This window comes from Carcharhinus amblyrhynchos, chromosome 2 (genome assembly GCF_965287045.1).
Source record: "Carcharhinus amblyrhynchos chromosome 2, sCarAmb.v2.hapA, whole genome shotgun sequence".
NCBI classification, from domain to species: Eukaryota; Metazoa; Chordata; class Chondrichthyes; order Carcharhiniformes; family Carcharhinidae; genus Carcharhinus; species Carcharhinus amblyrhynchos.
This window is the reverse complement of record NC_137325.1, coordinates 36,463,970-36,489,797: the sequence shown is the minus strand read 5'-3', so window position 1 is coordinate 36,489,797 and position 25,828 is coordinate 36,463,970. Positions and strand designations below refer to the sequence as shown.

The 25,828-nt window shown below is 43.0% G+C and overlaps 1 protein-coding gene across 4 annotated transcripts in view; it reads left to right on the top strand.

The window, feature by feature from the left end:
• Positions 1–25,828, top strand: part of atxn1a (ataxin 1a) — a 338,523-nt gene that overhangs the window by 87,029 nt on the left and 225,666 nt on the right. For 3 of the 4 annotated variants that reach the window (XM_080204413.1, XM_080204420.1, XM_080204426.1), the window contains exon 2: positions 22,483–22,622. The exons of the other annotated variant lie outside the window; for it this stretch is intronic. The gene's annotated coding sequence lies outside the window, so the exon portion shown is untranslated. The remainder of the gene's footprint in view (positions 1–22,482; positions 22,623–25,828) is intronic. 4 annotated transcript variants of the gene reach the window in all.

The window sequence follows — 25,828 nt, the reverse complement described above, 5'->3', positions numbered from 1 at the left end:
TCTCAGCTAACCCCTGCCAAGCTAGATGGGGTCAAACACCTATTTTACACTCTTCCTGTAGGATGGACCCATGGAGGGTAAAAGGACACATGACCCAAACCTTCAGTGTTCCCATCAGGCTGGAGAGCTTAATATTGGGATTCCAGAGTGACTGTGAGAGTAAGAAACTGGATAATCAAGGAAAACAACCATCTGATAGTCATTAACTGTTGACCACGTCAATGACTGTGCTTTTTCAGCTGTGTGCTAATTCAGTTCTTCAATAATATTGTCTGCCTTTTGATGTCAGCTGGATGCAACTAGATATGGTGTGAGGAGAATATAGTTAGGGTTTGGAATGCAAACGCAGCGTGTAGTTAGGGTTTGGAACCAGGTTCAATTGAAGGATTCAAAGGGAATTAAACTGTTACCTGAAAAAGAAGAATATGCAGGATTACGGGGAGAATGCAATGGAATTGAACTTGAGTTGCGCATTCAGCGAGCTAGTGCATACACGATGGGCCAAATGGTCTGAACTGTAACAATTCCAGGGTATATACAAATTTAAAAGTTGAATTGATAAGAAACCACTTGTCCATCTATCTTCTATCATCGTGTACGTGAAATCATAGTCTAGCTTGGTGTTAGCTTAATGCTAGTGGTAATCTATTGACATAGATATTAAAGAAATACTGATCAGAAAACTTAAATTCACATGATTGCCTGTTGCTACTGGTTCTCGTATGATTACCAAACACCATACTTTTGGCCCACCCCTTTCTTAAGTCCCATCCTTTTGAATGTTTCCATCCAGCTTTCAGTCTGAAAGTTCACCTGTACTCCTCTTTTGCCTGTTCTGTTTCCACTCTTGCCTGTTTTTGAAATCATGGCTTAGTTTTTGCTTCAACCTCTTTCTAGTGGAACTATATAATACAACAAAGGAAACATCTACACCTATAGTGGTGAGGGCACTTAAAGGCTCAGAAAAGCCCTCAAACTTGTAATCAGGTTCCTGCAATGGCAACAGTATTTTCTGATGTACTCTATCTTGCCTTCTCAGGATTTTGAGCACCTCTACTAAATCTCCTCTCAATCTTCTCTTTTCTAAGGAAAACGGTCCCGGCTTCTGCAAGCTATCAGTGTAACTAGTTCTAAACATGGGGAACTTCGTTTTCCTAACCCTTTTTTTTGCATTGCCTCTGATACCTTCACATCCCTCTTCAAGTGCCCAAAGTTGAATGCTGAGACCAAACCAGCTTTTTATGACAGTTTTTAAAATTCTTTCAGGGAATGTGGACATTGCTGGCTAAAACAGCAATTTTGTTGTCCGTCTCTAATTACCCTTGAGAAGGTGGTGATGGGCTGCCTTTTTTAACCACTGCAGTCCATGTGGTGTAGGTACACCCACAATGCCATGAAGGAGTTCCATGGCTTTGACTCAATGACAGTGAAATAATGGTGATATAGTTCCAAGTCAGGATGGTGAGTGGATTGGAGGGGAACTTGCAAGTGCTGGTGTTCCTTTATTCTTCTGGATGGTACAGGTCACAGGTTTGGAAGATTATCATCATTTCCTTGCTTTTGCATTCTAGGTCTCGGTTTTTAAAGCTCAGAATGCCATATGCTTTATTAAGCACTTGTTCAAACTGCCTTGCCATTTTTGATTTGATGAGAAAACATGGTACAAAGTCCTTAAAATCTCAGTATTAAACCCTCCAGTTTTTATCCATTTAATGGTGTCTCAGGGCATCGAGCTGATATATTCAAGATAGGTATACACAAATAAAACTAATAGTAAACATGTTTGCAGTTCTTTATTATTAGTTATTTAATGAACTCTGAGTCTTTTTTTTCTATAATTTAGTTTGTCAAGAGTGTATTTGAACAAGCAGGAATCAATGATGAACAAGCTATGTGCAAAGTAATTCTATGGGTAGCACATTGGCACAGTGGTTAGCATTGCTGCTTCACAGTGCCAGAAACCTGGCTTCAAGTCGAGCTTTGGGTAACTGTCTGTGTGGAGTTTGCACATTTTCCTTGTATCGGCATGGCTTTCTTCTGCATGCCCCGGTTTCCCCCCTCAGTCCAAAGACGTGCAGTTAGGTGGATTGGCCATGGTAAATTGCCCCTTAGTGTCCAAAAGTGTGTAGGTTAAGTGGTTTAGCCATAGTAAATGTGTGCGGTTACAGGGATAGGGGAAGGGGTAGTGGGTGGGCTTCGGTAGAATGCTCTTGGAGAGTCAGTGCTTATACGATGGGCTAAATTCTATGGTTCTAATCATACTGAGGGGAACAATAGGAAAATAATTGCATGCAGAATCTACTTTAGCAAATTTTCTATTGTTTGCATTTTTTTCTCTTGCATTGTTTCACTGGTTTTCATTTCAATGTGTTCTGTCTGAGTTTATTTGTGAGCATCTCCTGGGAACTGGAGAATAGGCATGAATCTGGAGTTCCAAAGTTACAACCAGAGACTTTACAGGAATACCCTCCTCTCGATTTTATGCTCTCAGACTGAAACCATCTTCTGCCTGAGAGAAATCTGCGTTATGGTGGTGTTGTGATAAATCACTTGTCTTGTAATCCAAACTAATTTTCTGAGGAGATGGTTTCAAATATCATCATGGCAGATATTAAATTCTATTTTAAAAAATCTGTGAAAACTAGTCCCAGTAACAATAAAACTAGCATCGATTGTCATAAAGATCCATCTGGTTCACCAATGAGCTTTCGGGAAGGATATCTCTTGACTCTTAACTGGTCTAGCAAGCCACTCAGTTGAAGGGCAATTCGGCACATGCAACCAAACCCTGTCTTGCCAGCGATGCCCACACTCTATGAAAGAGAAAGTAAAGAAATACGGTGCTGCACAAATCATTATAACAGAGCCCTGCTAACGTTCAATATAATGTCAAAAAAGAGCATTTTTTAAAATTCATTTATGGGACATGGATGTTGCTGGCTGGCTAGCATTTATTGTAAGGAGTCTCACAACACCAGGTTAAAGTCCAACAGGTTTATTCGTAGCAAACGCCACGAGCTTTTGGAACTGGCTGTTCCTTCGTCAGGTGGGTGGGAGTTCTGATCACAAACAGGGCATGTAAAGGCACAAACTCAATTTACATGAATAATGATTGTAATGTGAGTCTTTACAGCTAATTAAGTCTTGAAGGTATAGACAACGTGAGTAGAGAGAGCATTAAGCACAGGTTAAAAAGATAGAACATAGAACACTACAGCACAAACAGGCCCTTAGGCCCACGAGTTGCGCCGATCACATCAACACCTACCAATCTATAGACCTATCTATAACCCCCAATCCCATAAAACCCCATATACTCATCCAGAAGTCTTTTAAAAGACCCCAGCGAGTTCGCCTCCACCACCACTGACGGCAGCCGATTCCATTCACTCACCACCCTCTGAGTGAAAAACTTACCCCTAACATCACTTCTGTACTTTCCTCCCCGCACCTTAAATCTGTGTCCTCTCGTAGCGACCATTTCAACCCGGGGAAATAGCCTCTGAGAATCCACCCTATCTATTCCTCTCAACATTTTATAAACTTCTATCAGGTCGCCTCTCAACCTTCGTCTCTCCAGGGAAAAGAGACCCAGCTCCCTCAACCTAACTTCATAAGGCATGCCTCCCAGTCCAGGCAACATCCTTGTAAATCTCCTCTGCACCCTTTCAATAGCTTCTACGTCTTTCCTATAGTGAGGCGACCAGAACTGCGCACAGTACTCCAAATGAGGCCTGACAAGGGTCTTATAAAGTTGCAGCATTACCTCCCGACTCCTAAATTCAATCCCTCGATTAATGAAGGCCAGTACACCATACGCCTTCTTGACCACCTCTTCCACCTGCGAGGCCGATTTAAGAGTCCTGTGGACCCGGACCCCAAGATCCTTCTGCTCTTCAACACTACTAAGACTCCTGCCCTTGATAGTGTACTCGTTCATCCCGTTGGTTCTGCCAAAATGGACGACTACGCATTTATCCGCGTTGAAGTCCATCTGCCACTTCTCCGCCCAGTCCTGCATCCTATTTATGTCCTGCTGCAACTTTTGACATCCTTCCAGACCATCCACAACACCACTGACCTTCGTGTCATCAGTGAACTTACTTACCCATCCCTCCACTTCCTCATCCAGGTCATTTACGAAAATGAGAAACAGCAAGGGTCCTAGAACAGATCCCTGGGGCACTCCACTGGTGACTGACCTCCATTCAGAAAAAGACCCATCCACAACCACTCTCTGCCTTCTGCAGGCAAGCCAGTTCTGGATCCACAAGGCCAAAGGCCCTTGGATCCCATGCCCTCTCACCTTCTCAAGAAGTCTTGCATGGGGGACCTTATCAAACGCCTTGCTGAAGTCCATGTACACCACGTCCACGGCACTTCCTTCGTCAATGTGTTCAGTCACATTATCGAAGAACTCAACTAGGCTCGTAAGGCACGACCTGCCCTTGACAAATCCATGCTGACTATTCCTGATCATGTCAAACCTCTCCAAATACTCATAAATCTTGTCCCTCAGAAGCCTCTCCATCAGCTTACCAACCACTGAGGTCAGACTCACCGGTCGGTAATTTCCCGGGCTATCTCTGTTCCCTTTCTTGAAAATAGGGACTACATCTGCAATCCTCCAATCTTCCGGAACCTCTCCCGTCTCCATTGACGACGCAAAGATCATCACCAGGGGCTCTGCAATCACTTCCCTCGCCTCCCACAGTATCCTGGGGTACATCCCATCTGGTCCCAGCGACTTATCTATCTTGATAGATGTGAATTGTTTTCAGACAAGAAAGTTGGTGAGATTTTGCAAGTCCAGGCAAGTTGTGGGGGTTACAGATGGTGTCACAGAACTCTCAACCACCTGATGAAGGAACAGCCAGTTGCAAAATCTAGTGGCGTTTGCTACAAATAAACCTGTTGGACTTTAACCTGGTGTTGAGACTCCTTACTGTGTTTACCCCAGTCCAACACCAGCATCTCCGCATCATAGCATTTATTGCCCACCCCTAGTTGCCCTTATACTGGCCATTTCAGAGGCCAGTTCAGAGTCAACCACATTGCTGTTTCTCTGGAGTCGTATGTTGGCCAGACCTAGTAAGGACAGCAGATTTCCTTCCCTCAATGAATCAGATGGGTTTTTCTGACAATCAACAGTGGTTTTGTGGTCATCAGTAGAATTTTAATTCCAGATATTCTTATTGAATTCAAATTCTACCTTCTGACCATGGTGGGATTCAAAACTAGGTCCCGAATGTTAGCCTAGTTTCAGGGTTTATAGTCTAGTGATAATATCACTAGGCCATCCCTCTCCATGCTCAATAAATATAAAAGAGGACAGCACCAAAGTAGACAAGACTTGCTCTGTTTGACAGTTTTGGTTGTTACTTTGAAATGGAAAACTTAGTTAGCTAAATATCCATGTCGGTCTCTGCTAACTAATTTACTGGCAGCCCCTGTAAAGATAGTAAAACAGCCTCATTTCGGAGGCTTACTTCCTGACATTCATGCTGTCCCTCAGAATAGTAATGCAATAATTCTTCCCTATGATTTGTTTAACTATTGTCCTTGTCTTATTTGTTTTAAGGTGCCAGGACAATAATGTTGTGGTAACTTTTAAATCAAGGATAGGGAATCCCTGGCTCAGGGGCCGGGTCCAGCCATTGCATTACTTTATCCAGCCCATGGGGAGATTTCAAAATCTGGTCCTGATACCAGAGGGTAAACTGGGCCACATTTTAACATTTCATCCAAAGGATGGGACCTCAAACATAGCAGCACTCCCTCTACTGCACTGGACTCCCAGCTTAGATTTTATACTCCAGTACTTGGATTTGGACTTCTATCCACAATACAACACAAAAGCCCAAGCTTATTTGTAGAACTTGAAGGTGGTTAAGATCTGAATTGTCACAACAAATTATTTACAATGCTTTTCATATGATGAAATGGTCAGCAAAGGGAGTTGTAGTGGGTTGGGCTCAGACCTCATGTCAGCATCCTGATACCTTTAGGACAGTTTTGAATTTTCAATGGACCAGCAATGGGGAAGGAGTGGGAAAAGACATGTTCTCTCCTCCAATTGATGACCCCTTCAGTTCCTCAAGGTCCTGTATAAGAGAAAGGACATTTTTAATGTATTAGCTGGTGAGCCTGTGTAGTCTTGAATGTGTCAGTGCACAGCTGTTGGTTTCACTGTGGGGCCCAAATAAACTTCTCTGGCTGTGGCTTTGAAAGGAACCTGTGGGCGATTTAGCACTGGCATGAGTTCCAGCCCTTATCTTGTTGTAGAAGCCTAATATTCTCTTTGAACAACCTCCTGATTTTCCAAAGAGTTGGCTGGTCTAATTGTCAAGGAAGCAGCAGCCTCACCATGGTTGTCGCTTGTCTTTTTACTGCTGGTAACAAATAGGCAACTCTGGATGCACCTGACATCTCTAACTGGATGCCAAGCTCACCACCTGGTCAGTTAAGTGATTTGAATTTTAAATTGTATTGTGAGCATGATGCAGATTGGCAATGAGGTTAGGATCCGTAATTCATCTGAACGTCAGGTTCCCAACCTCAATGAAAATCCAGCCTCTGAGTTTTAATTAGGTCAAGATTAAAGGGATTTAAGTCTCATCTATCTGCTGGTGAAAAAGTTCCTAATAAATATGGACCCACAACAAAGAAACTATCCCACTCAGCAGTCTTAGTTGGGGAGGCTTCAAGATGATGCTGAGAGAGTTGGACTGAGGTATGTTGTTGGGGTAGAGGAGAGGTGGCTTTATTTGGTATCTGGCTGTGTTGTGTTCTACATGGAAGTGTTTGATGTTGACAATGGATGCCTGAAATGGGAAACATTCTAATACCCAGCATTAATGAGTTTCATCCCTAACACAAAATACCTTCGTCTGAAAATATCTCGGGTCAGAAAATCGTGTCTGTTCTGTGATTGGATAAGAATCATGTTATATGACAACTTTCATGCAATGTTAAAGTTCAATTCTACATTTTTTTTTCTTATAAAGAATTTAGTTTGGTAATTATACACTGTCTTGGGTAGTTCCACAAACTCTGCACCTAGATTTCAATAGAAAAGTTCCGGGGAATTTACAATGTAGCTGGGTGACAGCAAAACCATTTATATTGCTGTTTTTAGCCAGATTCAGGCCTCATCCATACAATAGTGTTGCCTGGTCAAAATTGCAACTTTCAGGAAGGCTCTTCAAATTATTTTCATGCACAACAGACATATTTTAAAGGTTTATTCAATCAAGGAATACTCAATTTATGAAGAAGTGACTTGTGTACATCAATTAAATTATTTAATATTTCAAATTCATCTCAATTTATTTTCTATAATGTAGAGTTGGATTTTCACCATCTAGGTGGGTAGCTTGAGTTGGGAAATTTCCCACTCAGTTCAGCCACCTTTTGAACAAGTGCTAGAATGGTGTGATTTTTCATTCTTGGTGGAGCAGGTGCAGAAAGATGGGCCTGTTGCCCCGGACACAGCTTGGATGTGGCCACAGAGTCTGAGGGCCAAGATGGGTTAGTTAAAAGACCTGCCTCATTTCTCATGGGCCTTCATCGCATTTGTTTTGTTGAATATTATGCTGTTTTGCCCTTAGCCTTCACACTCCTTCACCTGTCTACCTACTCCTGTGACCCATGAGTGTCAATTTATCCCAAATCCTGACCTTTATCTGACCCCATTATCCTCATATACCTTCCATTTTCCCTCATGCCATTACACCTATGCATCCCAATGCCTCTATGCTAACTTGGTGCCAACTTGTGCCAACATGTGTATCCCCACTCACCATCCTCTTCCCTTACACCCTCCATGCTAACTTGGCTCCTATCCACCATGAGAAGACCTCAGGAGCTAGGCTGAGAGGAATTAAAGTAAAGTTCTAAATATATATTTCAGACTTTACTATGTGAAAAAAACTTAATGATGAAAGTCCATTCAATGCTTTTGAATCACTTCAAGCATTTAATCCCATATAAAACATAGTTATCTTCATAATCCCTTATCATGTAATCCTTTAATATCATCTTTGAGATGTCAATCAAATCAATTTACAGCCTTCCCATTGTGATAATGACAGATTGTGGAATCTGTCAAGCAGTAATAGTGCTCTAATGATAGCACCTACAGTTGTCAACAGCTATTGAAGTGATAGACCAGATTTCTTTACTCTTCCAAACACAACCAGAAAGTTTGTTTTTCAAACTTAAGGGCAGGAGATTGAAATAACTTGACTGATATTTTATCTGCTCTTCAAGGGTATTTACTTTTCAACATAAAGTCACGCAGTGCAGGTTGAGGCTGTTGGCAGAGCAAAAATCAGATCTGCCTGAACTGTGCATGGAGTTTGAATGGCCGAGCTGATTCATACTTGGTGTCTGTGTGCTTCACCCCGCCCATCTAATTTCTCCTAACAGTGAAATGGGATCCGCTGGGCATGGGGGCAGGACTTTCAAATCCAGGTTCTGACTCACTTTTAAATACCTGTGGAAATTCAGCCCTTAAATTCAGGTTGCCCACAGATGGGGGAACTGATCTTTCTTATTAAAAATCTTATTTGGTGATAAATCTACTTGCAGCTTTTTAATAAAACTGCACCACATTGTCAGTGTTAAATACATCACAGGAAGATGTGTTTAATGGACAGAAAAAATAGAGAAACAATTGCAAGCTTTTACATCACCCAGGAAATTGAATGCAGAAAATTTGTTGTTTGGGATTTGCCAAACAAATTTTAACTGAAGTTTGCAGCATCATTTAACTGGTGCAGCTTCAAATGCCTTTTAGGTGCCATTTTCCAATTGCGCACAGTGACAATTCTGCTTCATGATACTATTAGCTATTTGTTTCCTGCATGAGAGACTGGTTTATAAAGCATTGACTAACCTCTGATAACAAGGAGTAGAGTAGGATGGTGGTTATTTTACTGAAATAGTAATCAAGGGGTAATTTTAAGAATCTAGAGAGATGAGTTCATGGTGTTTGGGATGTGAGGAAGTGTAGTTGTGGAAGCTGTGGGAGGCAGTGAGCCTATAAATAAGTATTGGTTGTCAGTCTGTCTCCAGAAATGGAGCTAGAGATGAAGAAGAGGGGAAGAGTGGGAAATGGGTCATGTGAAGGCAAGGGGTGATAGTGGAAATTTGAAACAGTTTTCACTAATGTTCTTCATATGAATGCTGCCAAAACTAGATATGTTGTGTTTGTACATGTATATTGGACCATAAGGACAGGACAGCTTTCAATGTTCAGGATACGTTTTGAAAGCTTGTATGTGGAAGTCAGCAGAAACTACAGGAGTTCCCGTCATTTGGATTTTATTTTGAGGTGTGCTGACCTGTAATCCCAAATTCCCAATGCTTCTAAAATCTAACATTATCCCCAGGAAGAGAGCAGTACCTTTTGAAAGCAGTGCTTAAACATAGTTCAATGTATGTAGAAGCAAAGAATTGAGTTAAATGATAAATGATGTAGAAGATATGATTTGGTCGCTGAAGAATCTGTTCAGTTAGTTTTGTCAACGCTCAAATTTGTCTGCAAATATTAAGAAATTTTTTGCATTAACTGGTGGAACATGCATGGTTACATTTGCTTCTAATTTAAAATACATTGATTGTAAAATTCATGCATTTTTAAAATTTTCATAAGAGTCCTCCATTACTAAGTAGAATCATACAACACACAGGCCATTCAACTCAAAAAAAATACCATGCCAGCATTTTGCAACAACTGTTCAATCACAGCCTAATTCAGCGTCCCTTCTCAGTGGAAATTGGTGTGAGTGATACTGCGAGATGTTGCCAATGCCAATTGCTTTCCATTGATTCTAATTTTCCTGTTGAAAATATCTGACAATTTTCACAGGTGTCTTGAATAAAAGAATCAAAGATATCTTGAATAAATAATTCACCAGAGGTATATTAAACTGATGTTGCATTGCACCTGACAATGTGTGCAACAGGGCTTGAAGTGGCTTTTTTTTAGCTACCCAGAAGAGAACACATCTAATCAACAGATCAATGAAAATCTAAAGCTGCATTTATACTACATTAGACACGCTTGAATTGTTCCGGTTCAGGGTTAGAAAAGCTGACTCGTAGGGAATTCCCCTAAATTTTTTGATTTGGTTTTATTTATTATTGTCATATGTATTGTATACAGGGAGAAGTATTGTTTCTTGTGCGCTATATTGTCAAAGCATACTTTTTATAGAGAAGGAAAGGAGAGGGTGCAGAAGGTAGTGCTACTGCCATAGTTATGATATAGCAAAAGATCAACTTAATATAGGGTAGGTCCATTCAAACATCTGATGGCAGCAGGGAAGAAGCTGCTCTTGAGTCAATTTAATACATGTCTTCAGACTTTTGCACCTTTTTACTTGACGGAAGAAGGTGAAAGAGAGTATGTTTGGGGTATGAGGGATTCTTGATTATGCTGGCAGCTTTTCCGAGGCAGCAGGAGGGGTAGACTGGCTCAGTGGATGGAAGGCTGATTTGTATGTTGGACTGGGTTTCGTTCACAACCCTTTGTAGTTTCTTGCAGTTTGGGCAGAGCAGGAGCCATACCTAAGCTGTGATACAACTGGAAAGGATGCTTTCTAGGGTGCATCTGTAAAATTTGGTGAGAGTCGTAGAGGACATCCAGAATTTCCTTAGCCTTCTGAAAAAGTAGAGGTGGGCTTTCTTAATGATAGTATCAGTATGCAGGGACCAGGACAGGTTGATGGCGATGGTGACGACGAGCTGTAGAAACGTGAAGCTCTTGACCATTCCCACTGCGCCACCATTGATGTAGATGATGGCATGACCTCCAGTACTTTTCCTGAAGTCAATGACTATTTCCTTCATTTCACTGACATTGAGGGAGAGATAGTTGTCATCGCACCAATTCACCAGATTCTCTATCTCTTTCCTGTACTCCGTCACAATCTTATCTCCTGCCTCTTGGTTGCTTATTGTATAATGATGTGAGTGCAATGATGTTGCAATGCATGCTTGTGATTGTTACATTTATCAGCACAGTTAACCTAGATATATCTTGAATTGCGTCCTTTGTCCACTTAGGGGTTCAAACTTGGGCTACCAAAGGCTAATTGCAGCGAAATTGAAACAGAAAATTCCAGAAATAGTAGATCAGGCACTATTTGTGAAGCGAGAAACAGAGTTAGTGAGTGAGATTTTGCACTGCAAACTGCCATGATGCTAGAGATTACTGCGCAAGATCAATGGTCCATCAAATGTCTGTCCCACCTGTGATGATTCCCATGGCATGTGGGACCAGAGTATTTACCCCAGTGTTTCAGGTCTGTGACCTTTTTATCAGAACTGGGAAAAGTTGCGGATGAAATAGGTATTATGCAAGAGATGGATGGGACAGGGCGAAAGGAAGGTCTGTGATAAGAAAGAATATGTGGCAGAAGACTTGAGTCTTATTGGATCAAAGGAAGTAGCAATGAGGCAAGAAAAGAAACAAATGAGAGATTTGCATACAGCAGCTGACTGCAAGAAAAAAGGGAAAAACTGAAACATCCAAAGAAAAGGAAACAAAAGGTGGCAGAGATTATGATCTGAAATTGTTGAACTCAGAAGGCTGTGAAATGTCTAATTGAAAGGTTAAGCGCTATTCCTCAAGCTCATGTTGAGCTTCACTGGAACATTATAGCAGGCCAGTGTGAAATGGAAGTCATCCTTAGGGACTGAGCAGAGGTAATTACAAAATGGTCACCCAATCTCTGTTTGGTCTCCCCATTATAGAGAAGACCACACTGTGAGCAGTTAATACTAAATTGAATGAGGTTTCACGTAAATTACCAATTCACTTGTGAGGAGTGTTTGGTCCTTGGATGGTGAGGAGTAATGTGGTAAAAGGGCATGTGTTATATTCTCTATGTTTGCATGTGAAAATGTGTGGGAAGGGGAAAGAGTTTGGTGGTGACTGAGGAGTGGACCAGGGTATCACGGTGTCATGCAGAGACACTGCTGGAGAGGTTCATTGCAGCAGTTCAAGTGTGCATGCCTCTGACCTCAATCTCTGTTACACGTTGACCTTACCTCACAGTCTAAATCCACTACACTTTAATAATGCAGCTGTGTGTGTAAATGTAAAACCAAATCACCTAGATGTTAAGTCATTGATGTTCAGGACTGATCCTTTCTCTAAACTTCTCCAGCTCCACAATTCTGTTGCTTCAACTCTGGCATCTTGTGAATTCGAACTTCCTTTGCTCCACCATTGGGAACTATGTCTTCAGCTGCTTAGGTGCTTAATTCCCTGATCCTCTCTTTCAGACATTTCCTAAAACCTATCTGTTCAAACCTTTGGCTGCCTGTCCTAATTGCACCTTTTTTCAGCTCAGGTTCTGTTTTTGTCTGATTTACTCCTGTGATGTGCTTTTGGACATTTTACTATGTTAAAGCTGCTTTATAAATGCTAACGGTTCCAAGTCCAGTTCAGTAAAAAGAGTTAACAGTGAAAAAAGTAAATTGAAGCAAAAAAATTAGGAAGATGATAATGTTAAAAATGTTATCTACGTTTCCCTTGTTTATTTAAAAGAGAATTAAAGTATTCACCAATTTGATACCTGTTATTGCAATGCATTTAAAACAGCTATGATTCTTTGGGCCCCAGGGGCAGATTACACTATCCTTGCTGACCCTATTGGGCATTTGTAACACATGTATAACGCAAAGATCTTCCACTACACAGTAGAAACTGATTTGAGCGATGTAGCAAGAATAGCATGGCATGATGGCCTATATTTCCATTGTCAGATTTTATGTAATGGAACAAACTAGTTACAGGTTTAAAGAGAGAAAACTGAGCATTGCTTTACTAACAAGTTCTGGTTTGTTTCACAACTTGAGATTCAACTAATCTGCGACCCCCTACACATTCAGGCACCTCAGGGAGAAGGATTCACCCCAAGCTAGAGAGAGTAAAAAAAAACATTGTGATGACTTTTGGAAGAAAAATAATTGGATCAAATTCGGAGAGATAAAACATAAGAACATAAGAAATAGGAGCAGGAGTAGGCCATCTCGCCCTTCGAGCCTGCCCCGCCATTCAATAAGATCATGGCTGATCTGTCGTGGCTCAGTTCCACATTCCCGCCCTCTCCCCATAACCCTTAATCCCCTCGCTTATCAAAAACCCATCAACCCGCGTCTTAAAAATATTTAGCGAAGCAGCCTCCACCACTTCAACGGGCAGAGAATTCCAGAGATTCACCACCCTTTGAGTGAAGAAGTTCCTCCTCAACTCTGTTCTAAACCGCCCCCCCCCTTTATCTTGAGGCTGTGCCCCCTAGTCCTACTGTCCTTTCTGAGCGGGAAGAGCCTCTCCACCTCTATCCTATCCATCCCATTCATCATCTTATATGTCTCAATGAGATCTCCCCTCATTCTTCTAAACTCTAACGAGTACAAGCGTAGTTTATTCAGCCTCTCCTCATAGCTCAACCCCCTCAACTCCGGTATCAGCCTGGTAAACCTCCTCTGCACTCCCTCCAAGGCCAAAATATCCTTGCATAAGTGCGGCGCCCAAAACTGCACACAGTACTCCAGCTGCGGCCTCACCAATGCCCTATATAGCTGCAGCAAGACCTCCCTACTTTTATATTCAATCCCCCTCGCTATGAAGGCCAGCATCCCATTAGCCTTCCTGACCACCTGCTGCACCTGCAGGCTGGGTTTTTGCGACTCATGCACAAGGACCCCGAGGTCCCTCTGCACCGTCGCCTGCTGCAGTTTTTCGCCATATCCAAACAGAGAACTTTTCAGTAGCTGAACTGGAGAAATTCCATTGAGGAGATTCTGTAATCTCCCAATGGATCACAGAGCCTACAGGAAGGATATCTTGGGAAATCATTAGTACGCAGCTGTAATTTTTCCATTTATTATAGTTAGTCACAGAACCATTCTGGCATAGATGCAGGGCCTATTTGGCCCATTGCGTCCTCTGTGTAGGAAAATCCAGTCAGTCCTATTTTCCCACTCTATTCCCCCCTAGCCATGCAAATCTATTTCCTTCAAGTTCCTACCCAACTTTCTTCTGAAATCATTGATTGTGCTTGCTGTTACCTCCCTTGTAGCAGTCTGTTCTGGGAAATTAGTGCTGCCATCATTGAAGAGTCACTCCTTGTATGTCTTATTAAAAACTCTTTTCTTAGTTTTAGACTGCTTGTTGCAATCATTGTATTTCACACTGGGCGTGCAGTTGAGGTGAATTTCTTTGTGTAGTGGCTACATAACTAAATTAGTGATCCAGTGACTTGAATTAATCATCTAGAGAGTGTGTGTTCAAATCTTACCTTACCAGTTTTTCGTTAAATGTCTGGAAATAAAAATGTTGGTATCAGTAAAAGTGACTGTGAAAGCTGTCGGTTTGCCGTAAAAACCCAACGGGTCCGTTAATGCAGTTCTGGGAATGGGGTCAATCATCCTTACCCAGTCTGGCCTTAGTCACACATAGCAGCTGCCCTCTGAAGTGGCCCACAACACCACTCGGGTATGGGCAATAAATGCTGGCCTCGTCAAGCGATGGCCACTTGCAAGAATGAAAAAGAAAATGCAACCTTGGGTGCTTTGGCATATGTGTACTTTCACCAGACACAGCTGTTGGCTTGCTGTCATGAACATTTCTGAATTCAGCAGACTGCTGTCAGGTTAGGAGAGTATATTGGCAAAAGAGACTGTGGCTACATTTATATCTCAAAGTTTTTGCTTGAAGTGGTATGTACGAATTTCAGTGCCTGGTGTTCTAGAATCAGCCTCGTTGTATAATGGACTAAAATTCACTGGAATAAATTGCCCCATATAATTGTCAGCTCAATTTTTTTCTCAGTCTCAAGTTGTTGAAGTGTGAAGTTGATATGGGTGCCAAAAGAGGAATGGGGAATCTGGGACCTTTTGTGAGCAGCAGGATTGTCGATCCCCTTAACCTATCCTCCTTAGTCAGAGGATGGATGGAAAAGGAAATAATGGAAAAAAGGAGAAAGAAGAATTAGAAAAGAGGTCTGAAATTGTAAAATCAACATTTAAAATATGTAGGAATGAGACTCCACAGTTTGTGGTTCCCTTTCTGAGCCTCCATGTTTGAGTGGTGTTGCAAGAGCAGAAACTCACAATTAAGATTTTCCTTACAAAAGCAGGCCTTTCTCTGGCAATAATTAGTTTTAACTGTGCAAATGCAGCAATATCTGAAACTTAAAGGTGAATAATAATGGATTGTCACAAATCGCTCAACAATTTGAGGAGTTTGATAAGGTTCACCATGGTTCACCATGGTAGGCTTCTGCAGAAAATGCAGATGTATGGGATTGAGGGTAATCTAGGAAATGGGATCAGGAATTGGCTAGCAGATAGGAGACAGAGGGTGGTGGTTGATGGTAAATATTTGTCATGGAGTTTAGTTACGAGTGGTGTGCCTCAGGGATCTGTTTTGGGGCCACTGCTGTTTGTAATTTTTATTAATGATCTGGATGAGGGTATAGTTGGGTGGATTAGTAAATTTGCTGATGACACCAAAGTCGGAGGTGTGGTAGATTGTGAGGAAGGGTGTCATAGTTTGCAGGGAGACTTAGACAGGTTGCAGAGCTGGGCCGAGAGGTGGCGGATGGAGTTTAATGCGGAGAAGTGTGAGGTAATTCACTTTGGTAGGAATAACAGATGTGTCAAGTATAGGGCTAACGGGAGGACTCTGAATAGTGTGGATGAACAGAGGGATCTAGGTGTATGTGTACATAGATCCCTGAAAGTTGGGAATCAGGTAGATAAGGTTGTTAAGAAGGCATACGGTGTCTTGGCGTTTATTGGTAGGGGGATTGAATTTAGGAGTCGCAGCGTCATGTTGCAACTGTACACAACTCTGGTGCGGCCGCACTTGGAGTATTGTGTGCAGTTCTGGTCCCCACATTACAGGAAGGATGTGGAGGCTTTGGAGAGGGTGCAGAGGAGGTTTACCAGGATGTTGCCTGGTATGGAGGGGAGGTCCTATGAGGAGAGACTGAGGGATTTGGGGTTGTTTTCGCTAGAAAGAAGGCAGCTAAGAGGGGATCTTATTGAAACATATAAGATGATTAGAGATTTAGATAGGGTGGATAGTGATAGCCTTTTTCCTCGGATGGAGAAATCTAGCACGAGGGGACATGGCTTTAAATTAAGGGGAGGTAGTTATAGGACGGATGTCAGGGGTAGGTTCTTTACCCAGAGGGTGGTGAGGGATTGGAATGCCCTGCCTGCTGCAGTTGTAAATGCGCCTAGTTTGGGGGTGTTTAAGAGATCTGTGGATAGGTTTATGGATGAAAAGGGATTGGTTTAGGTTAGAGGGTCATTGTTTTTTAACTGGTCAGCGCAACATCGTGGGCCGAAGGGCCTGTTCTGCGCTGTAATGTTCTATGTTCTATTTGCAACTCCGTGATTGCTTTCTCACCTTTTTTACATTAATAAGGGTGTGCACATTTAACAGCCTGTTATCTTCCCAGCATGTTCATGGTCATTGTGCATTGGGCCCTATCAAAAACAAAAATAGCTGTTCATACACACTTCTTTGAAAGTCAGGCTTGTGACCCATTTTCTCGCTGCCTTGTGTGGGCAAAGTCCATTCAGGCCAACAATTCACAAACCAAACTCGAGGTTGACTGTGGCCAGAAACCAAAGATGCCCTGCAGCTGTCGGACTCAAATAAACAAAGAGCTGCAAATTTGCTATTACTGGAGAAACAGCACCTTCCCCTTGGTAATGCAAGGCTGTGGTTGGGGGCCAACTCTAACAGCGGCATTATAATGATAAAATTCAGCATGAAGTGACTTCTTTCTCTTGATCACTGGGTATGAATTGACATGTTTTACCCTAGGATTTACCCTAGGATTCTATGGGAGGCAAGAGAGGTGATTGCAGAGCCACTGGCTCTGATCTTCAGGTCGTCGTTGGTCTCTGGTATAGTACCGGATGATTGGAGGACAGCGAATGTTGTCCCATTGTTTAAGAAGGGGAGCAGAGACTTCCCTGGGAATTATAGACCAGTGAGTCTTACTTCTGTAGTGGGCAAGGTTTTAGAAAGAATTATTAGGGATAGGATTTATAGTTATTTGGAGAGTAATGAATTGATTAGAGATAGTCAGCATGGTTTTGTAGCGGGAAGGACGTGCCTTACTAACCTTATTGAGTTCTTTGAGAAGGTGACCAAAGAGGTGGATAGGGGTAAGGCAGTAGATGTGGTATATATGGATTTTAGTAAGGCGTTTGATAAGGTTCACCATGGTATGCTTCTGCAGAAAATGCAGATGTATGGGATTGGTGGTAATTTAGGTACTTGGATCAGGAATTGGTTAGCAGATAGGAGACAGAGGGTGGTGGTTGATGGTAATTATTCATCATGGAGTTCGGTTACGAGTGGTGTGCCTCAGGGATCTGTTTTGGGGCCACTGCTGTTCGTAATCTTTATTAATGATCTGGATGAGGGTATAGTTGGGTGGATTAGTAAGTTTGCTGATGACACCAAAGTCGGAGGTATGGTAGATTGTGAGGAAGGGTGTCGAAGTTTGCAGGGTGACTTGGACAGGTTGCAGAGCTGGGCCGCGAGGTGGCGGATGGAGTTTAATGCGGAGAAGTGTGAGGTAATCCATTTCGGTAGGAATAACAGATGTGTTGAGTATAGGGCTAACGGGAGGACTTTGAATAGAGTGGAGGAGCAGAGGGATCTAGGTGTATGTGTTCATAGATCCCTGAAAGTTGGGAATCAAGTAGATAAGGTTGTTAAGAAGGCATACGGTGTCTTGGCGTTTATTGGTAGGGGGATTGAATTTAGGAGTCGCAGCGTCATGTTGCAACTGTACACAACTCTGGTGCGGCCGCACTTGGAGTACTGTGTGCAGTTCTGGTCCCCACATTACAGGAAGGATGTGGAGGCTTTGGAGAGGGTGCAGAGGAGGTTTACCAGGATGTTGCCTGGTATGCAGGGGAGGTCCTATGAGGAGAGACTGAGGGATTTGGGGTTGTTTTCACTGGAAAGAAGGCGGCTAAGAGGGGATCTTATAGAAACATATAAGATGATTAGAGGTTTAGATAGGGTGGATGGTGATAGCCTGTTTCCTCGGATGGAGAAATCTAGCACGAGGGGGCATGGCTTTAAATTAAGGGGGGGTAGTTATAGGACGGATGTCAGGGGCAGGTTCTTTACCCAGAGGGTGGTGAGGGACTGGAATGCCCTGCCTGCTGCAGTTGTAAATGCGCCTAGTTTGGGGGCGTTTAAGAGATTGGTGGATAGGTTTATGGACGAAAAAGGAGTGGTTTAGATTAGTGGGTCAATGTTTTTTTTTAAAAATAAGACTGGTCGGCGCAACATTGTGGGCCGAAGGGCCTGTTCCGCGCTGTAATGTTCTATGTTCTATGTTCTATGTTTGCAACCAACTGTCCATAAACACTGACACAGGACCTCAACAGTTTTAAAGATTTTAAACAAACCCTAGGGGCTTATCACATCAGTCAGAGGGTTAACCTTCTAACTGGGCAGGTTGGGAACCCCTATCTGCGCATACATTGATCTTCTAGTATATACTGGGCAACTATCTTGTCCTCAGCTCCTTCTACAAGTAGGCTTCATTTGGATGTTGAAATAATTCCTCACATGTAAAAGGTAATAAGGTTGCAGTGGTTGATTTTAGATGGCATTGCAAACACTTGCATCCAAAGTGCAGTAGCATGCATTGTGTGACAAGTGGTGCAAAAGTGACAATAAAGCAGGGCAGTCCGATCAAGACTGAGGTGGCAATATGGAATCTCAAAACTGTAATCATTGAGTCTACACGGTGGAAAATATTTTACATGTTACAGAAGTTTCTGTCTAAAGGGGTGGACAGGCAAATAATTCCCTGACTTCATATGTACAGCTCTGTAAGCAAGCACAAGATGATGTACAGGACTGCTACCACTTGTTTCCCTTCCTCTTGTTCCCATTTCCATTTTCACAACCTCTGGAAAAATACTTTGATTTCTGGTGGCACACAACATTGCATTTAATGAAGTAAAATGTCCCACTGATGGTGACCACTCGCCATCAGTTTCCAGAAGGTGAAGGGGGTGCGAACAACAGGAAAAACCTGTTGACGTTGGTGGGACTGGAAGATCTCGCCAATGGCAGGCAATCTCTGCCACTGCAAAATGTGCAGTGGAGGGATAGAAAGTCCTGCTCATGGAATGTGTGAAGAGGGACAAAGATTTGAATGGTGACAACACTTTCAAAGACTTTGGGAGAGAAATAGGAGATTGAAGATGAGAAACTAGTTTGCAAGGAGAGAGGGGTCAACTGTGGGTTTTTTTTGCAGTGGGTGGTAATGGGCGCTCAGAGTTGGGAAATGAATGACTGGCTTTTTGCTCTGGATGAGTGTGTGTGAGATTTGAGCCTGCCATTCACAGAAAGAGTGCTGAGGAGAGGTGTTTAAAAGGTCCACCTTGGTGCTCTGGGACATCCTTCCAATTGTAACAAAGACAGTAAAAAGAAAAACAGCCCTCTAATTGTCAATGCCCCCATCCCACAAATCTCCATGCTCCATCCATGCTGTCTCATTCTCCCAGCCATCTCCTATAATTCTTCATATCCTCCATGCCAACCCATGCTCCTCTATCTACTCCCATGGTCCCTTAAAGCCCCTATGCTAATTTGGCACAACCAATCTTAATCCCTTATAAAAATAAACATTTGTATTCATAGGCCCACATCAAAGACAGCTAATCCCTTAATAATCTGTTTTGGAACTGTCAGTCAAACTGCACTTACAGACCCCCACACTGTGATGACATGGTGGCACAATAGCACAGTGGTTAGCACTGCTGCTTCACAGCTTCAGGGACTTGGGTTCGATTCTCCACTGTCTGTGTGGAGTTTGCACATTCTCTTTGTGTCTGCATGGGTTTCCTCCCACAGTCCAAAGATGTGCAGGTTAGGTTGATTGGCCATGCTAAAAAATTGCCCTTACTGTCCTGAGATGCATAGGTTAAAGGGATTAGTGGGTAAATATGTAGGGATATGGGGGCAGGGCCTGGGTGGCATTGTGGTCAGTGCAGACTCGATGGGCCAAATGGCCTCTTTCTGTACTGTAGAAATTCTAAGTCTTTCTTCTAAGAAGATAGGTTGTGAAACAGTCAAGCAGTAATAATGTTATAATGATAGCCCTTGGATTATGCCAATACACAGCATTTGAATATTTGAATTGCAAGCACTAATATTTTTCAACTCAGAGACAGCAGACATTTCCATCCAAAAATTGAAAGAACGGGGGATGTAACAAGCTTCACAACTTGACAGTTCCACAGACCTTATCCACGTTTTATGCATGTTCATGTCTACTCTTAAAAATCATAAGTCTCACGCTGTATGGGAAACAGACCTTGCCCAGCAAAAATGGAGTATATTTGAACACTGCACACAGTTCAGGAGGCCGTGTGGATTTGCCTGTCACCGTGTGTGAATCACATCCTGCCACCTCCCACCAACCCATCCCAGTGAAAGTAGATTCTGTTGGGACTTGCAGATCAAAGGTACTGGTGCCATTTTGGCTAAGGCATGGAGTCTCCACAATTCTTTAACACAAGGATTAATCTTGGATTGTTTTGTTTTTGTAAATTGCTAATGATTATAGTTGATCTCCAGTGGCACTAGTCACATGTAGTTTGGGACCATCAGCCTTTTTTCCAATGTTTATCAGAATCTGACAACAGTATAAACAAAACAGCAGTTTGCTCACCAGTGTAATCAACAAGTTTAGTAATGTAATATTTTCAAATTGAGATGGAATCATGTGTCTTATTCATGATGAAAGATATAGACCTTAAACAGAATATTTGTAATGCTAATTACCTACCATTTTTGGAAAACTGCATACAATACAAAAATCTTTGTTTCCTTTCTCATAGTTGTTTAAATAGCTATCAGCTATTTCCCCTTTACCTCCTACAGTCGACCTTTAGCTCTTGCATAATACCTCAGGCTTCCCATCTTACTGACTGTGTGTGTGTGTGTGTGTGTGTGTCTCTCTCTCTCTCTCTCCTTCTCCTCCTCTTCCTCTTCCTCTGCCCGCCCCTCGCCACGGTTTCCAGTTCTTCAGCAATGTCCTGGATTCTCCTGAAATGCAAGCATGACAGGAGAAAATACTTTTTCCATTTCTTTGATCACTTTCTGATGATCTTACTGGCTTGTTATGCCAGTTGATCAGCATGGCGAGCCTGTGAGATTGCAAGTGAGGCAAAAAACTTGGAATGCGCTCAGCTTCTTGCCTCTTGTAATCTTATCGGCTCTGGATTGCCATTGTGATCAGCCTCATGCCCAGGAAGAGTGTGAGACTTATTTAAGTTTTAACACTATTTGAATATTTAAATCAGAATTTAAATATTATTAGTGAGCCTGGAATGGAATTGTCTGGGCTAGGGTCTCAACAGTCTCACTGGTGGAGGTCCTCACTGGCGGAGATCATGTATGATCCACATCTATGGGAACCTGACATGGTGGCCTCACTGGTGGGACTGGAGGCCATTGAGGCCCCCAGGGGGTCAGGGCCCCTTGGGCAGTGTCAGCCTGGCATTCAGGCACTGTACACCTGATTAACCTGGTGCTGCCCATCAGGCACTAGGCCCCACCCCTTGGCACTGCCATAATAGAATGGGCCCATGATGAGATGAAGCCAAGGGGAGGCGGGGATAGCTATGCACTCTGCAATTGGGGAATGGCCAAGGCGACTATCGACTGAACCAGGGGAGGGTGGGAGGGGTGATCAGTTGGGGGTGAGGGCCTGGGTAGAGGGGGTGCTCGGTCGGGGGTGAGGGAGGGAAGGGCGGCGATGGGCCAGTACTGGGGCGGCGATCAGCCGGGGTTGGGTGGGGTATCAGGGGGATATCCAGTGGCGTGGGGGGGACAATCGACAGGGGAGACCAGAGATTGGAGTGTGGGGGTAATAGCCAGGGGACTGACAGATCTTTCTACATAACAGTAAAATACTGTGGATGCCTGAGAGATCTGCACATGCATGATAGTGCCCTCTAGTGTGATCAGCTGGCTCTTAGGTGAGAATAGACTTCCATCCACTTCCCCATAAGGGTGTAAATCACACTTTGCCTTTTTTTTGCACTAAAGGGCCACTGAAAAAATGGGTACAATTCTTTCCTGTTTTCACACTTGTTCGGCACTTAGAATTTATTTGGTATGATCATCCCTTTTTAAGTTACAAAAATATTTATTCTACTGTGACACAGATTGTCACTGATGAACTCTTGGCTAGTGTAGATCCACACGAGCACAGTGAAAATAGAAATTCCCATGATGCAGCTCTCTTTTTCTCTCACCAAATCTGCCCACAAAAACTGATCATGAAGAATCAATTACTTCTATGTTGTCACGTGACAAGAGTGTACCACAGTGCACTAAGGGCATTATAGTTCCACAACAACTTTCATAACGTGTTATTTTCTCTATCTTAAATACAGAACATGTCCAAAGGCCTCAATATCCAAGACTAAAGTGAAATTTGTAGTTGCAACAGTAGCAGAACTTGAACCAATGCCACAGAAAGAGGGACAAGAAATTTCTTTCAGGAATTTCTAACATGAAGTGATTAATTTTATGGGTGAGTGTAATGATTTTTGCATCAACTATTTTGCTCTTTAGATATTTCTCTTGTTATACTACATATTCTCCAGGGCTCAAAATCAGCAACAAGCAATGTAATTAGTTCAAATTGATTGCTTTTCTGTGGAATCTTTCCCATTTGACCTTTTCAGCAATTCCATTATGGTTACATTCTTTAATTGAAGAGTCAAACAAAAAAGCATGACCATTGTTGTTTTTTTTTCCCTGGATAGATTTAATGTACCAATGTAATGCATGACCTGCTACATTTGCATTGTATTGGTTTGAAGAGTAGCGCAATCATCTTCAAGCTTGCAGGCTGAAAATGGGCCAAATTTTCTGGCTGTTCCCACTGGCAGGATCTTCCAGACCCACTGGCAGTAACCCAGAGGGTTTGAACAATGGGAAAACCCACTGACAGCGGCAGGACCAGAAGATTCCACCACTGGCCAATGGCAGGCTGCCACTGCAAAACATGCTACAGAGGGGGCAGAAAATCCCACCCGTTGTCACCAAATTCAAAAATAATTTAGCTAGGTTATTGTTGTATTCGCTTCCTTTGAAATGCTTTGGGACCTTTTCCTGTTTTATCTTTGAAGGTGGTTGTTTAAAAATTGGGTCAATGAATTGCAGATGCATTTCAATCGGAATAAATGAAGGTGCTAGATAGGGTAGAGGTGGAGAGATTCTTTCTGCTTAGAAAGGAAACCAAAACTAGAGGGCACCGCCTCAAAATAAGGGGTGGGCAGTTTAGAACAGAGTTGAGGAGGAACTTATTCATTCAGAGGGTGGTGAATCTCTGGAATTCTCTGCCCATTGAAGTGGTGGAGGCTACCTCATTGAATATGTTTAAGTCACGGTTGGATAGATTTCTGATAGACAAGGGAATTAAGAGTTATGGGGAGAAAGTGGGAAAGTGGAACTGATCCATTTCAGATCAACCCTGATCTTATTGAGTGGCGGGGCAGGCTCGAAGGGCTAGATGGCTTACTCCTGCTCCTATTTCTTATGTTCTTAATAACTAGAAGAAAATCTGTGTGGAAAGGAGCAAAAAAGGGAGAATTGTAGGTTAAATGAAGCAAAGCACGGTGATCAGAAAAGAGGAGATTGTGCAACTCTTGATGCCTGCAAGAGCATACAGTGATATTTCCTTGCACATCAACTCAATTCTTTATTAACAATAGTCTATGCAGAAATATCATCACTACATGAAACAAATCTATTTTCATAAGCATGATGCTTAGTCATTTTCAATTTTTTTGCCCTTTCCCTCTGGGGAAGTGACTTTTCTCTGCTCTGTGAATCTGGATTGAAACTTACATTTTGTGATGACTCAGTGATATCATTCTTACCTCTGATTCAGTGGATTTTGGGTTCAAGTCCCAGGATAGAACCTTCCGCTTTCTCTAGCGGCAAATCTGGAGGTAGGGAGGGCATTTAATTAGGTGCCGTTGTGGTGTACCAGAATCCCGCCATCATTCCACCTCTATCAATATTAAGTTCTGGATGGGAAGAGCCAAGTTTGACCTTGCCTTTGGTTTTAATCCTGTGATGGGTGGGCGTGTTGACATGCGGCATACACAGTGGTTAAAACCACACAGGTTATCTGCTGCTGGGCTGCGGGCTTGATCAGAGGTCCCTTATTTAGGGACTAGACATCAAGGAGATGGGAGGGCAGGAGGGCTTCTGAGAGCCAAACCCCTGCACTTACTACTGACCTCCCTGCACCCTTCTCCACATGATCCCCAACCTGCAAATCCCCCTTGCTGACCCCCCCCGTTACTTTACCTGTGGCGTGAGTCACTCAGCAGTCCTAGGACTCCTGTACCCAGAGGCATATGTACAGTTAATGGGAGCCTCTGCTCACTTTCATTTCTGGGCCACTCCCCAATCTCTCACACCCTTCCCCATCCACCTTCTCCCCACATGCAAAGACTGAAGCCACAAAATGAGAGTGAATGTGCAATGTTCAGTATTTTAAACTTTTTAAAGTAAAATGCCCACCTTCGCCCTCTTGCCTCACCTTCAATTTTCTGTGTTTTTGATGGCCTGATTGATAGTATCACTTCATACTGCTAAAGAAATTGATCTTGATTTTAAGCAGCAAATAAAGTGCCTGGAAGAGCAGGTGTTTGCAAAGTCAGTCCCATGTTTTTATCAGACTCAAGCTCTGCAAAAATTGTATTAATCTTTTAACTATGAAACTGTGATTCTGATCATGGATTTCAAACAACACTTGCTCTACTCTCTTCCTGCCCATTCCCTGCACAAACTCTCACACACTCAACCTCATCTCAAACTCTCCGTCCCCCAATTATGCAAACCACACTCCCTGTAAGTCTGCAGCCCAACCCCTTCACACATTCTCCATCCTCTTGCACATTCACACTCTTTCCTCCACCCCCATACTTTCTCATTCTCACCTCCCTTGTCTAGAGTCTTCAAGGCAAACTGCCTCACCTGTTCTGTGTCTTCATCATGACTGCCGCACCTCTCCTTTGCCTCCTTGTTGTGCACTTGTTTCTGGCCTGGATCCGCTTTGCTGCTGGCACCCGGCACTAACCTGCTCGGCTTCTCATGGCGTGTTTTTGGGGCATTGCTTTGCTGACGTGGGAGGGGCATCCGCCTTGCCAGTGCAAAGTTCAGCTTCCCCCACCGTGGCCGACTGCTGCATCTCTCTCTCACCTTGTAATCTTGCCCGTGTGTTGTTGCTGTCAACAACCATTACTTTTCTCACTCTTTCGGATTCATCCAGAGTCTGAGTTTGCTCTGCTACTGATATGCAGAGTAATCAGCCTCCGATTGGATGCTAGAGCTAACTGTCGATTCTGTGGCCATGTTGAGATGGGGAAGAGTGTGAGGTTCAAGAGTAGGCCAAAAATGACATGGGTCAGGACACTGGTCGGGGTTCTGTGCCTAGGCGTGGTGTGTTGCAAATCCACCTCTGCTTGTACCTACCCTTCTGGCAGCAACCATGGCCTCCCCTGTGGTGCTGCTAAACACGAGTTGTTGGTCTTTGACTGGCTGGCAGTTCTGGATTGGCAAGACATCCACTCATGGGGACATGATTCCAGAGGAAGGCTTGCCATTGGACTCACCACTGTCTGATTGGCTTGTGGTTCAGTGGGCCTTCCAGAAAAGAGGCAGATGAGACCCCAAATGCCTCAAGAACATTCTGTCTCCACTCTGGAGATCTTAGAACAT